General features: G+C 39.5%; 2 long non-coding RNA genes across 2 annotated transcripts in view; one reads left to right on the forward strand and one right to left on the reverse strand.

Moving 5' to 3' along the window:
* Window positions 1-607: 607 nt before the first annotated feature.
* LOC106947018 (uncharacterized) lies at window positions 608-2,258 on the forward strand. Its single transcript, XR_001424892.1, has 3 exons — window positions 608-917; window positions 1,991-2,087; window positions 2,166-2,258. It is a non-coding gene; the product is annotated as an uncharacterized LOC106947018 (long non-coding RNA).
* A 5,601-nt stretch (window positions 2,259-7,859) lies between these two features.
* Window positions 7,860-12,975, reverse strand: part of LOC106947019 (uncharacterized) — a 17,509-nt gene continuing 12,393 nt past the window's right edge. Inside the window, exon 3 of the long non-coding RNA XR_001424893.1 lies at window positions 7,860-8,027. This is a non-coding gene — a long non-coding RNA (uncharacterized LOC106947019). The remainder of the gene's footprint in view (window positions 8,028-12,975) is intronic.

The following is a 12,975-nucleotide window of genomic DNA, read 5'->3' on the forward strand; positions in this document are numbered from 1 at the left end:
GTGTCATGTAGCACGGGCCGCTGGTCTTGGTCTTGACTTGGTCTCTGACCCCAAAAGTCTTGGTCTTGTCTTGGTGGTCTTGAACGCAACACTGCCTGCCGGCCCTCCAAAGCCTCCTCGTCTGTGCTTCCTGCACCGGCAGAGACCGCCAGATCCGCCTGCAGGATTTCACTTCCTGCACTGACGTCGCCACCCACCGCGGCTCCAGCTCCGCCTCCGACGTCGCCGCCCTCTGGACCTCCCACGGGAGCTCCACCTCCTGTGCCGTGGTGGCCCCCGGACTGTTTTCCGTGTCTGAGTTCCTGTTTTGGATTTAGTTTTGATTTCTGGACTCTAGCCCTCCTGCCGTCGCCCTTCCGCCCACCCTGTTGGGTCGTTTTGTTTTTGGTTATGGACTTTTCTGCTGGGCGTCTGGTAGCCGCCTTTGAGGGGGTCGGGGGTACTGTCATGAGCCATGTTTCTGTGTGTTTATTTTTGGAGTTTTTTTGTGTTCAGTCCCTTCCTGTGAGTCTCTGTCTCTGCTCTTCCCCGTTGATTGTTCCCAGGTGTTTCTCGTTCCCTTGATTACCCCTGTGTGTATTTAAGTCCACCTGTTGTCTTTGTCTCTTGTCGGGTCCTTGTCTTAGTTTGTCTGTGTCTAACGTTGTCGCACGTACGTCTCAGCTCTCAAGTGGAATTGTAATTCTGGTTAGCTTCGCTCTCTTGTCAGTCCTTGTTGTTAGTGCGACCGGTATTTAGCTGGGTGCTAACTTCTCCGCCGTGCCGCCTGTTTTTGGACTGTTGAACATCTTCATCATTAAACGCTTCATCATCATTATCTGGGTCTATGCATCACTCCTCACCATCACCTACCACCACTTCATGACAAAAGGAAGACGAGCAGAGTTACAAAGTGATGATTTTCAAGACGAAATTGGGTGAGTAATACTTTTAAATAAGTCTTTTTTTTCTTTATAAAACAAAAAACAAAACAAAAGAATAAAAGTTGTATTTTTGTTTTATTTGTTTTTTCTTTCTTGTGTTTTGGGGGTTAGGGGTAATGATTAAATGATTAAAATATAATATCTAATGACATTACATTTTAATCATGTATTTGTGAACATGACCTCTATTCCACAAATTCAGTGATGATATTTGTTCTTCTTACTATGTGTGTATGTGAGTGAGTGTTGGTCATAAGTTGCTGTGCGTGCGTGTGTGTGTGCGTGTGCACATATTGATTAGAGCATCCAGAATAACCTTCTGTTTGACTTCAGTTTATGGAAGCTTTCACAAAAACAGACAGATGAGCTTAATTCCAGCTCTGCTGATGGTTGTTAAAGTCACAAGAACAGAGCAAATTTAGCAACGTGTTAGTTGTACTTAATTCTAGCTCAGCATGCAAAACACTCTAGAACCTATGAGCATGCATGTGAAGGAGTCACCCAGAGGAGATGCTCTGTGGACTCCAAGCAGCACAGCTAATAGAAACAATGTGAACCTCCTGACGTCCTGATGATGTGTTTTCCCCCCTGTGGGGAACTGTGATATGTGCTGAATACTCCGCTGACTTCTTCCACCACATGCCTGCACTCAGTAGAGATGCATGTGAAGGCAACAACAATTCTGAAATCATTCATTATAATGTCACCTTCAGCAAGAAACAAAGAAAACCAGCTAAAGAGGAGACAAAAGGGCCTGTTACGCAGAGGCTCAGCGTATAGAATGAAGCATGACAATAAGAATGCAGTTAAGGTGGATTTATTCAGAAACTGCAGGTCACATTTGCACCAAAATCATTTTACAGAGAGCCAAAGAAACTGGCTTTTATACCATGAGCAATTTCACCATCCATACCAAAGAAATGGATAGTCAAAGATAAAAAGAAGTAAACATTATTTACACAAGTCTAACACAAAAGCAATAAATGGTACCAATAAATATATACATGCATGCAAATCATTGTAACTAAACTAATCTAAGGTAATTGTAACTTAATATAACTCCTCAGAGCATTACCCCTCCTAACTGACATGCTGCAGGAGCTTTTCAGCAGCACCTGGAGGTGCCCTGTGCTGCTCCATGCTGTCGTGGAGACTCCAGGATTGGTGAGCACTCAAACAATTGTTGAACTCAAATTAAACCAACAGAAGTTCTCAAAACAACCTGCCATTCTCCCTATACAGGAAGAAAAGCCCGTCCCCCCGGCCTGAAAGAATGTTCAACTAAATGTCACAATGAAGCTGAAATAAAGAAATGAAACAGAAAACATTTGGTCTGCAAATAAATAAAACAACATAATATCAACATCACATATAAGACATTCTGCACATGTTCAGCTGTAAAAAAAAGGCTGTATTTCCTGGTTTGCATGTGCTGAACCACATGGGACTGCGCTGGATATTAGACATGCATTCTGTGATTGGTTGTTTGTAGAGGTAATAAAGTGGAATGTCTCTCTCATATCTATTTATTAATTCCAAAAATGTACTATTTTGCCATTTTCTCTGTGAACATCCTCAGGAGCAAAAGTCTGAAATTGGATGAGTTTTTCTCTTCCTGTGATGTCTTTAGTTTCTTTTTTTCTAACTCAACATTTCAGGATAGAGGACGCTGTTTGATGCTGTGCCTGGAGGAACAGCGCAGTGTTCCTCTCGCAGTCAGTTATTTTTGATAGTGAGCTGTGTAAATAGAACTGATTTGATTCAACAATCCAAAACATGTTCCTGCTCCGACCCTGCAGGACGTCACCCTGGAGGGTTCATGAAGAAGCAATCTCAGTGCAGCCATGAGAGTACTGTGACTTTAATTCAATTTGAATCAGTAAAAAGATCAGAACTTCCTGGAATAAGGCAGCTTTGGCATGAGGCCAATAATGCTTTTCAGGTCTCTTAGTAGCAGCCAATAGGATCCCTTCATTCCACTGGGCATCCATAAGCAGCTACTCTAAGGCTTTTTCAGAGTCGTTGTTTTAAGGTTTAAAGCAAAAGAAGATTAAGCACCGCACCTGAAGCAGGAAGAAAGGAAAATTGTAAAACTCACCTCATGACCAAGGCATATCAAATCTTTGACGATGTATTAGACCCGACAGAGAAAAAAGACCCAAATTTTTAGATAAATTTTGGATTTTTTTTTTTTTTTTTTTTAAAAAACCTTGGAAATTTCTGAGTTTCAAAAGTAAAAAAATTCTTTAAAATTTCTGAGATTTTTTAAGGAAATTTTTTACTCAGGTTTTACATTGGCTCTAATATGCTGTTGTACAAATCAAATATGATTGGCAAGGTATATGAAGAATATGTTTACCTTCTAAAAGTTATAAGTTTTGTTTAAAAAAATGCTTGTGGACATAAAGTGTTTGCCCTTTCTTCATCTCCAGTTGGGTATATTTATACAGATATGCTGTCAGGATGCATCATTTATGACTATGCATACACATAAACCATCTAACTGTACAATTAAATTGTGCATTGAATTCTGAAACCGTTAAAGGCCATTTTTCTCACTCAAGTCTCAGTAGGAGCGTACCTGTTCCCCTCTCTCACCTGAACCAGGCAGCCACTTTTCTGGTCAGTAATCAGATTACTCTCTTTCTCTCCCTCTACTCTGGATTCTCCTGTACTGCCAGGAGAGAGTTTTTTTTTTTCATTTAAAGAACTAACCTTCCACCTCCCACTTTGCCTAAATTTGGGTTCAGCCACTGCAATATGACGATCATAGAGCAACTACTGGATTATTTAAACAACACGTCTATTTCTTTGTCGGAGTTGGAAGGACTTGTTTTTCTCCAACATGTTGCTCTCTGGAGAGGAGGAAGCAAATGGTGTTTTACACATTTCTATAAATGTTTATTATTGTCTCATCATCTGTGTGAACAGGTTCTCCCCTGAAGCTTTGTTGGCAGCTTGATGTTTGTGCTTCATGATCCGTGACAGTTTCCATGCACAAGTTTGATTTGTACCGACATGGTTGGTGCATCTTTGTTTACTGTGGGAAGGAGAAACAATGTCCACCCTGCACTGGCTCTCCACTCAAACCAGACTGCTTCCCCCTGCCAAACTCATTTATGTCATTTTGTTGAGAATAATAATAAAATTCTCCATGTAGGAGAAGCTGCTGCCCCCGCGACCCGACCCCGGATAAGCAGAAGAAAATGGATGGATGGATGGATGGATGGATGTAGGTTTTCCATGAGTCTGCAGTTTCATTTTTAGAATGAAATACCTCTCATTCTGTGGGTCTGATCTTTTTTTATCATCACATTTTAACACTTCATCATTTCTGAGTCCAACAATGGTAACTATCATCTCATGACAAAAAAAATGATATTCAGTATTTAACTCTGCAGCAGCCTATGCTTCTTGTTTGTTCTCTCATGTGGAAGGTTAACACACAAGTTTTTTCAATACAGACTAAAATATGTCAAATGTGTTTTGTACATTTTTATGTTCATATAATTAAGCTTCTAAAAATCACATAACTAAAATGAACTGCTTCATGCTTACGTAACTATTTTTCACTGAAGAAAGTCGTTCCATGTTGCTGATGGATGATGTCCACTCTTAACCTATTGAAGACATTTAGGATGGAGTTAAATAAGTGACTCAAATTGTAGCATTATTGTTCTAAGAAGGTTGAAACAACAAACACTTGTTCAACACTTATAGGCACAAGCTCACTCTTAGTACATTGCTTATTTTGGGTGAGACCTGCATACCCTATAGGACTAGTATTTAGGTCAGTTTTTAATCAACACAAGACAAGCACCAGAAAGAAAAAGAAAACTTTAAACAAGATTCAAATCATTCATAACTGATAGAGTGTCCTATAACCAGAGGCGCAAAAAGTGGGTATGCAGCGTATGCAACGCATAGGGGCGCAGCACCAGAGGGGGCGCCAAAACCCCGTCTGGAGGGGGCGACGCGCCGATTATGTTTTCCCATACACTTCAGCGCGCCTTACAGTCCTTCACCTCTCGCCCATAACTAGGTAAATGTAGCGATTTTTACACTTCACATATCGTTGCCTCGGAAGGGGGGGAGGGGGGCTTTATGTTTTCGCATCCACCTGAATAATGTGTAGTTAATAATAATGTGTAGCCTATAACAGACTAAACCTTCCTAAAAGGAACATGTAGCTGATGATGCTGCGATAAGTGCAAAGCTTGTAGTTTTCTCTTCGTTGTCTCATTTTCTTACTTCCATCCATCTTCATTTACACCCAATTTAACCACAGCAAAGAAGAGAATCTTAAAACCAATCAAAGTAACATCAAAGACTCAGAGTTTGCAAACAGAAAATGAGCTATGACATTTAGAGAGAAATGAACAGATGATATTCAAAGCAGACAAATATATTACACACACAGGAGACAGTTATAAGCTCCAAAAGTAAACACAAGCTGATGAATAAAAGAGGCAATATAAATGGATTGAATGACAGCATAAATATATGAAAAATATAAATTTAGTCTGCAATGTAGATTAGATACATAATCACATTTATTTTCTTGCTTATTGTTTGATCAGTGTCAAATGAGGTCATCAGAGCGTCTGTATTGTAATAAATGTTGGAATAACTTCCTTTCCTTTTGATAGCAGTTTGCTTTTGTTTGTTCTTTCATTATCAGCATCTCAGAGGCAGAATGAAGACTCCTGTCCACTGTGTTCGCCTGCAGACATGTTTATTTTCAGAAAATGAGACTCCAGCAATTTACACTCTGAGGAAATAGAAACCAGTGGGAGCCGAGCACCGCTGTTATTCATTTCAAATATGCAGTCGCTCAGCAAGAGCGCTGAAGCACATGTTCACTGAAGCCTGCATCGGGTTATGGTTCTGTTTCAGATCACTGAGGCTCCTGAAGCCTGCTGCAGGGACAGCGCCTCCCAAAGCTGCTCAGAACCTTTTCACACTTTACCACCACACCAAACTAAAATGTGTCATCTTTTGTTTACTGAAAGCAGGAGCAAGATGCAGTCATCTGTGGCTATGCTAACTAGCCTTAGCATTCTTGACAGGCTCCGTTGTGCTGAACCAGCTGTAGCTTAGCAGAAAGCTACGGGGAAGGGTGAACACAAGAGTAATTGACAGCGCTAAGACCCTCCTTCTGGCTCTGGTTGGTTGTTTCTGAATGACATGACCAGCGTTTTCTGAAAAGACATGTCAGAGCTCTTCTACCTCCACATGCAGCAAGGTACATGCATGTTCTCCAACTCCCAAACCTCCAGGCTGCAATCAGAGAAACGTTAGCGCAAACTGAACAGCACAGTCTGAGAGGAGGGTGAGTAATGAGGCAAACATACAACACAGCTTCTCCAGCCAAAGAAGTAAACTAAAACTATTAAGATGGTACAATGTGAAAGTATTTGCCCCCTTACAGATTTCTTTTGTTTTTGCCTAAATGTTTTAGATCAAAAAACAAATAGTTATATCAGATGAATATAGCCCAAATAAAATAGAAAAGTAGTTTTCATATGACAGTTTTGTTTAGTAATGAGCAAAAAGCTTTCCAAACCAACCAGGCACTATGTGAAAAAGTATTCAACCCCTCAGCCTGCTAACTGGCTATGACACTGTTGGCAGCAACAACTGCTAACGAGGCTTTTCCATCGCAGTGCAGGATCGTTGCCCCATTCCTCTTAAGAGTTTCCAGTCAGCTAACACTGCAGGATTAGCTGACTGAAAGTGGCAACATTCTGTTTAAGGTCATGGCACAATACCTTAAGCTGATCTAATTCCAGACTTGGACTAAACCATTTCTAAATCTTAATCTTGTTGGGGTATTTTATTTTATTTTTTATTTTATCCATTCAGTGGTGGACGTGCTGGTCCACTTGAGCTCAAACTGACAAACAGATTTTCCATATAGAGCCAGAATTATGCACACAAAGCCATTTTATAGTACAATTAAGTAACTATTACATTGAGTTGTCGTAAAAATGCTCTATGTATCAAATATGACTTAAAAGAAATTACTTCATAATTTAATGCCTTGAAATTGGGACTCTGTCTCTTTAAAAACTCCTGCTCTTTCTGAAACTCCTCCTTCAGGAAGTCGTCACAAGCATTTTAACAAATGCATGGGGGCAAACAAGTGGTAGTGAGTATTAGTGTATGTCACTTTCACTGGCGGAGGCTCTGCATTCAGGAAGGAGGCAAGGCAACAAAATGTAGTCGAGGTAGATTTATTTTGAGCTGAAGCTCACATTTATGCCAACACCAATTTTCCCAGTGAGACAAAGAAGCTGGCTTTTTATACTTTGGGCAAAATCACCACTTATACCAAGTAAAGGGGTGGTCAAAAAAGAATAAATGAGAAACAAACACTACTTACACAAATCTAGCAAAACAATAAATGGTACCAACAAATATTTACATGCATGTAAATCATTACAACTAAACTAATCTAAGGTCAATCAAAGAATAAATTTAACTAAATATAATTCCTCAGAGTATTATCCCTCCTAATTGTAACGGTATGCTCCAGGAGCAGCTGTAAGAGCGGGAATACTATTTAAGGAGTTGTTTTTGCAAAAGGATTTTGGGGCCTCTCTAGGTCAACCTGACCTGAATCCTTTCCTTCCATTTGCGTGCAAAGCGCAAATGGAACCAAAAAATGACTTGGAAAGGATGTCTGTTTGGAAAAGATAAGAACGACAATTTGAGATAAATTGTCCTATTCAGCAATTCTGAAATGGAGCAGATGTTGAGTTCATGAGGTCCAAATATTTTAAAGGTCGTCCAATACCCACTTAGTATAAGGCACGCCAGAATCTTTACGCAAATCAAGGGTAGCAACTCCATTGGTTGAAACTTTCCAACTCACATCAGTGAGGATGAGAATGTATAAAAAAGGTCGATCTTTAGAATACGGGGAGATTTTTTGTTGAGACTTGGGAAGATGTTTGAGTATTGAACTGATGAAACTGTAATGAGGAATCTGTGGTAGTGTAATAAATATCCGGCTCATCTATGGCCTAGCAGCAAGAACTACGTCTCTGTGCGTTATTTCTTTTACTTATATATTTAAGAGTTTAGCCACCCTTCAATTCTCTAATGCAGCCCCTGGAGCTCCCCTTGTTACTCCACCCTGCTGCCAAGACACCCTGAAAAGGTAAGTACTTAAACAATTAGCAAACTCAAATTAAACCAATAGAAATCAGAAACAGACATTTTACCCACAATCTCCCTGTACAGAAAGGATGGCCAGTCCGTCTGCCTGAAAGAATGTTTAAATGTCAATGTAACTGAAATAAAGTACTGAAACAAAAAGCATTTGATCTGTAAATAAACTAAACAACATAATAGCAATAATCAATTAGGGATGGAAGCCCTGGTTTCCATCACAGTGTAACACTTTCTTTTAACAATAATAACAATAATAAAACGAGTTTTTCCAAAAGACTTTAATAACAGTAGTTGTGTCTTGTTAAACTTGTCTGGTTCACAGTATGGCAGTGTGAAAATTGTGATAGCTCTACAGAATCCTTCACTCTGATGGTTTAATGGTAAATTAAGGCAAATTGGACAATGGTTCTGAAGTTTCAAGCCAGTAATTTGTTGTATGGGTTCCATCCTGTAATAACAAAAAGTAGTGAATTAATGAATATATCAATGACAATAAAAGTAAGTATTTAATATGTATTAAAAAGTCAGATAAAATTTCTTCAGTGGAAAGATGTTAAGTGTCTTACAGTAAAGTAAACTTATATTGCCCTACACTACTGGAAAACAATGACTTACTTCTTTTTGATTATCAAGCCCAGTGTTTGTGGTTCCAGTATAATCAGACTGATGTGGCAAACCTGTAATTAAGACAAAATAGGGTTCATCAGTTTTCATGTATAATTTAAGATGCTTTCCAGCCAGAGTACCCAGGCTGGGAATTGAACTCAGGACCTTCTTGCTGCAAGGCAACAGCTCTACCAACGGTGCCACTGTGCAGCCCCTTGCCTCTATTTAGACTATAATAAGTAGCTTAACCATCATCATCTGACACACCAGCCTCTGCATCGCTTTGGATCACATGGTTCAATGTATTTCACCAAATGTGATTAAAAAATATCTCCCTTCTATCATCAGAGGATGAAAAACAGCGAGATCTGTCTTGGACAAACAGAAAGAGTTTTCTGACATCAGACCTTTGGTGGTGTGTGAATGAAGTAACTGCTGCTCAGGGTGTGGTGGTGGGTGAGTCTTTTGTTTTTACACAACTGCATTTTATTAAATAAAGAATAAAAACATTAATTTTAATGAATTTTTGTATTTATGTCATTTTACAATCTCCTGAAGGACACAAGACGTAGAACATAAAACCAGACATTAAGGAGATGGTATAATTAGTTTTTAATATGATCGTTGATTCAAAAGATATCAGTGTTTTATCTAAAATTGTGTTTATGAGCTGCATTCATAATCACCACAAAATGAGTGTAATGAGCCTGTCTGTCTTCTTATGAGAACATTTTAACTGCTTAGTGAAACAGCCTGACATGAGACAACAGCAGCGTTTTGTGAGTGAGGCCTCGAGTACTGAAAGGTGATGAGGATGGAAATGAACCTTGTTTCATCAGCAATCAGGAAAACTTGTGGAGCTGCAGCTGCTTCTTCATCCTGCAGGTGAACATTTGATGTTTTCCTTCATGAAATGATCATAAACTTCAGCTTCTCAGGCTGATTAATTAGCTTTGATTATATTCATCATGTGTAGTTTATACATAAAAACGCATCTTCATGCTTATGCATTTGGGAAGGTGATGAGTGACAGAGAGCCTTAACAATGCACTTTAGACATTTTGAAGACCTAGTTAGGACTTTTGTCTTAACTGACGCCCCCGTATTTTTCCAGGCACTAGTTAACGATGTCCTCAGGGACATTCTAAACAGATTTGTCTTTGCCTACTTAGATCAGTTTTGCCCAACCCTGGTCCTCAAGGCACACTGCCCTGCACGGTTTAGGCATTCCTCTGCTTCAGCACTCATGACTTCAGTTGATGACTGACTAACAGGGTGTTACTGAATTGCAATCATCTGAGTGGGGTGTGTTGAAGCAGGGGAACATCTAAAACATGCAGGTCAGTGTGCCTTGAAGACCAGGGTTGGGAAAGACTGACCTAGATGACATCCTGATCTTCTCCAACTGTTTGAAGTAACACTGAGAACATGTCAGAAATGTCCTCCAACGACGACTCAAAACCCTTCTTATGTGAAGCCGGAATGAACATGAATTTTATTATTACCTTTCTGGACTTCATTTTGTTTTGACCGTGGGTCTCGGTTCAAATTATGTTTTTGCATTAAAAACTTCACAAGTTTGGAAGGACCTTCGTTAAGGTGTTGGTGCCAGATGTTAGAGCCATGAAGGACTGAATAGAGGAGGCTGGTGTAAAGACTGTTAATCCCACAATGCACTACATTGATTGACTTCCAGCTTCAACAGGAAGAAGAGTCCAGAAAGCAAACCTGTCATGAGGAACTTATAATAAAGGACTAAGACAACAATTGTTATCTTTCCGTGGCCCTTCTTTGGAAAGCACAAAGTGTGCAACCTGAAACCTTCCTTCACTAGCAGAGGAAGGTCACTCCTTGTCCAGGTGCGTTGGATCCAAAACACAGGTGACTGAATTTTATTGAATGTCCAAAGGAGGAACCAGGTAAGAAATAAGGACGCTACGACCATTTTTGTGACAGATTCCTGCTCATCTCACAGTCATGTCCACAGTGTGGTTTTGTGGACATGAATCTGTGCATAGTAATGGCCAGCAGGAGGCGATGTCCAAACCAGTAATGTATATTAATGGAGAAATTCTCTAACCACTAAAATCTGATGCTACTCTGTTTTTGCTTATATATTTTGAAGAAGGAAGTTGAACTGGTCTTCTTCAGAGGTTTTGTGTTTCTTTCAGTACTTCTTGGTGCAGCGCCACCGTAGGCGAGGGGGAGTAACAGGCCTTTCAATCAGTTTGGATCGTTTGACAGTGCAGTATGAAAGAGAACCTCACCAGCTGAAAATGTAGCAAATATGGCAATTTTGTGTGAAAACTCCATAAAAGAGGTGTGACTATTTTAATTTCAAGTAGGCTTCACTTTAATTCTATTCAAGAGAGAAAGAACAAGGAGGAAAAATTTGTGTTAGTAAAGGGATATTTGGAGGGTAATTTTATAATTTTATAAATGTATATGCCTCACCAGGATCAGGGTTTAAATGTTATAAATATATTTGAATTGATTGCAGTGGAGGCACAGGGCATTCTAATATTCAGTACTCCTCAAATTCACACAGGTCGGTATTAAGCAAAACTAAAAATATTAAATTAATTATCAAAGAATCATTACTCCAAGATATTTGGAGAGAGCAAAACTCAATAATAAAAAAGACTATGATTTTTTTCTTTCACCCACATTCATGTTACTCCAGATTAGATTATTTTTTTTATGTTTCAGAAGGACTTCAATAGAGTGGCAAATTGCAAAATAGGAGAGATGGACTTATCAAATCACTCTACTAGTGATTGGAAAAACATAGAAACTTTTTGGACATTAAATACAAGCTTTATTCACCTGTTCACAGAGCAAATATCTCTGAAGGGGGCGAAGGCAGTGAGAGTTCGCCTTGTGATTGTTGGATCTCCAATTTGATTCCCGGTCTGCCCGCCCTTTTTTCATGAATTTATGGTTTTTGTTCTGCTCTGGCTCCCTGTGGGTTTTTTTTGGTAAGTTTTTTCCTAAATACTCTCAACATGATCCATGCTCTCAGCTCCTGTCTGCATCTAGATCCATCCACAAACTCACTCCTCATGACAAAAACTATTGGCTTACAAACTTAACATGCCAAAAATGTGAAAATACAATAAATCAAATAAAAGACCCTGAAAAAGGGTCTTTTAGGTTAAATTTCTATGCTTATTTTTAGAAGACCTATACACACAACCAGAAGCAGGGGGATAAATGTATTTTTTCTAAGTGCATTAAATTTAGCAAAAGTGAGTGAAAATCAAAACTTCTGATGAATGGAAGGTTGGAGATTGATTGGAGTTTTTAGCAGAAAGATAATGTAGCAGAGTGGAAGAAGGTGCTGTTACCGTAGGAACAACTCTTTCATTGGCTCTCTGCTGTTGGGTCTTCATGATTTTTAATCCCTTTAATCTGAACAGACTCAACAAGAGACATTTCAGATTGAGTTTTGCTCTTATAGGCATGTGTGTATTAAGGCTGTTTGTTTGCACAGCTGTGTATATGTATGCAAATGTGAGTAAAGTCAGAGATTATTGTGAGAAAAAAGGAGAAAGTGATCTGGAAAAAGTGTTACGGCAGGAATGAATCTGTTTATGTTTGCCAAGTTGAGAGCTGAAAGGACTCGTCTTATTTCCATGGCTTCCCTTCAGCTGCCATCATTTGCCTCTGTGGGAGTTGCAGCCAAAGACAACATGAGGAGTTGCTGCAAAACTCCAACCTGTCCTACAGGTGAAACAGACAGCCAGTCTAAAGGAAAAGGCTTTCACTGTGACACATCTCCATGGGCCGCCCCTGCTGGCTGTTTCAGCCCCTTGTTAAAGTGGATTTCTTATCAAATTTGTTTTTCTCTAATATTCTGTCAGCAGTGCTTCCAGCATTTAGAAGCACTGCTGTCATACCTTTCATACTCTGAAAAGAGAAGAGACATTTTTAAATTTGACAGAAGCTCTCTCTAAATGAGAATACCTCTGCCTCAGTCAGAACTGGCTGGTGTCATAACGTACAACTAATAAGATCTCTTCATGCTCCAATTTGATTAATATTAGAATTCATAAAAGTCTTAAGATTTGACTTTCTACTGTGATTGGTAAATTTAATTCATAGAGTTAAAATCTCTTTGACCTGATTTCATGGCTGGCTGTTATGTAGCAGGAGAACACAACACACACTACAATCTGCTCAGCCTTTGTTAGGATAGAAAACGGGGGGGGGGGGGGGGGGCCCGTAAAACGAGGGGGGGGAGGAAAATTTTTTAAAGGCACAATTT

The sequence above is a fragment of the Poecilia latipinna genome, unplaced genomic scaffold (genome assembly GCF_001443285.1).
Source record: "Poecilia latipinna isolate Pla-1442-1.1 unplaced genomic scaffold, P_latipinna-1.0 Scaffold218, whole genome shotgun sequence".
In the NCBI taxonomy this organism is placed as follows: domain Eukaryota; kingdom Metazoa; phylum Chordata; class Actinopteri; order Cyprinodontiformes; family Poeciliidae; genus Poecilia; species Poecilia latipinna.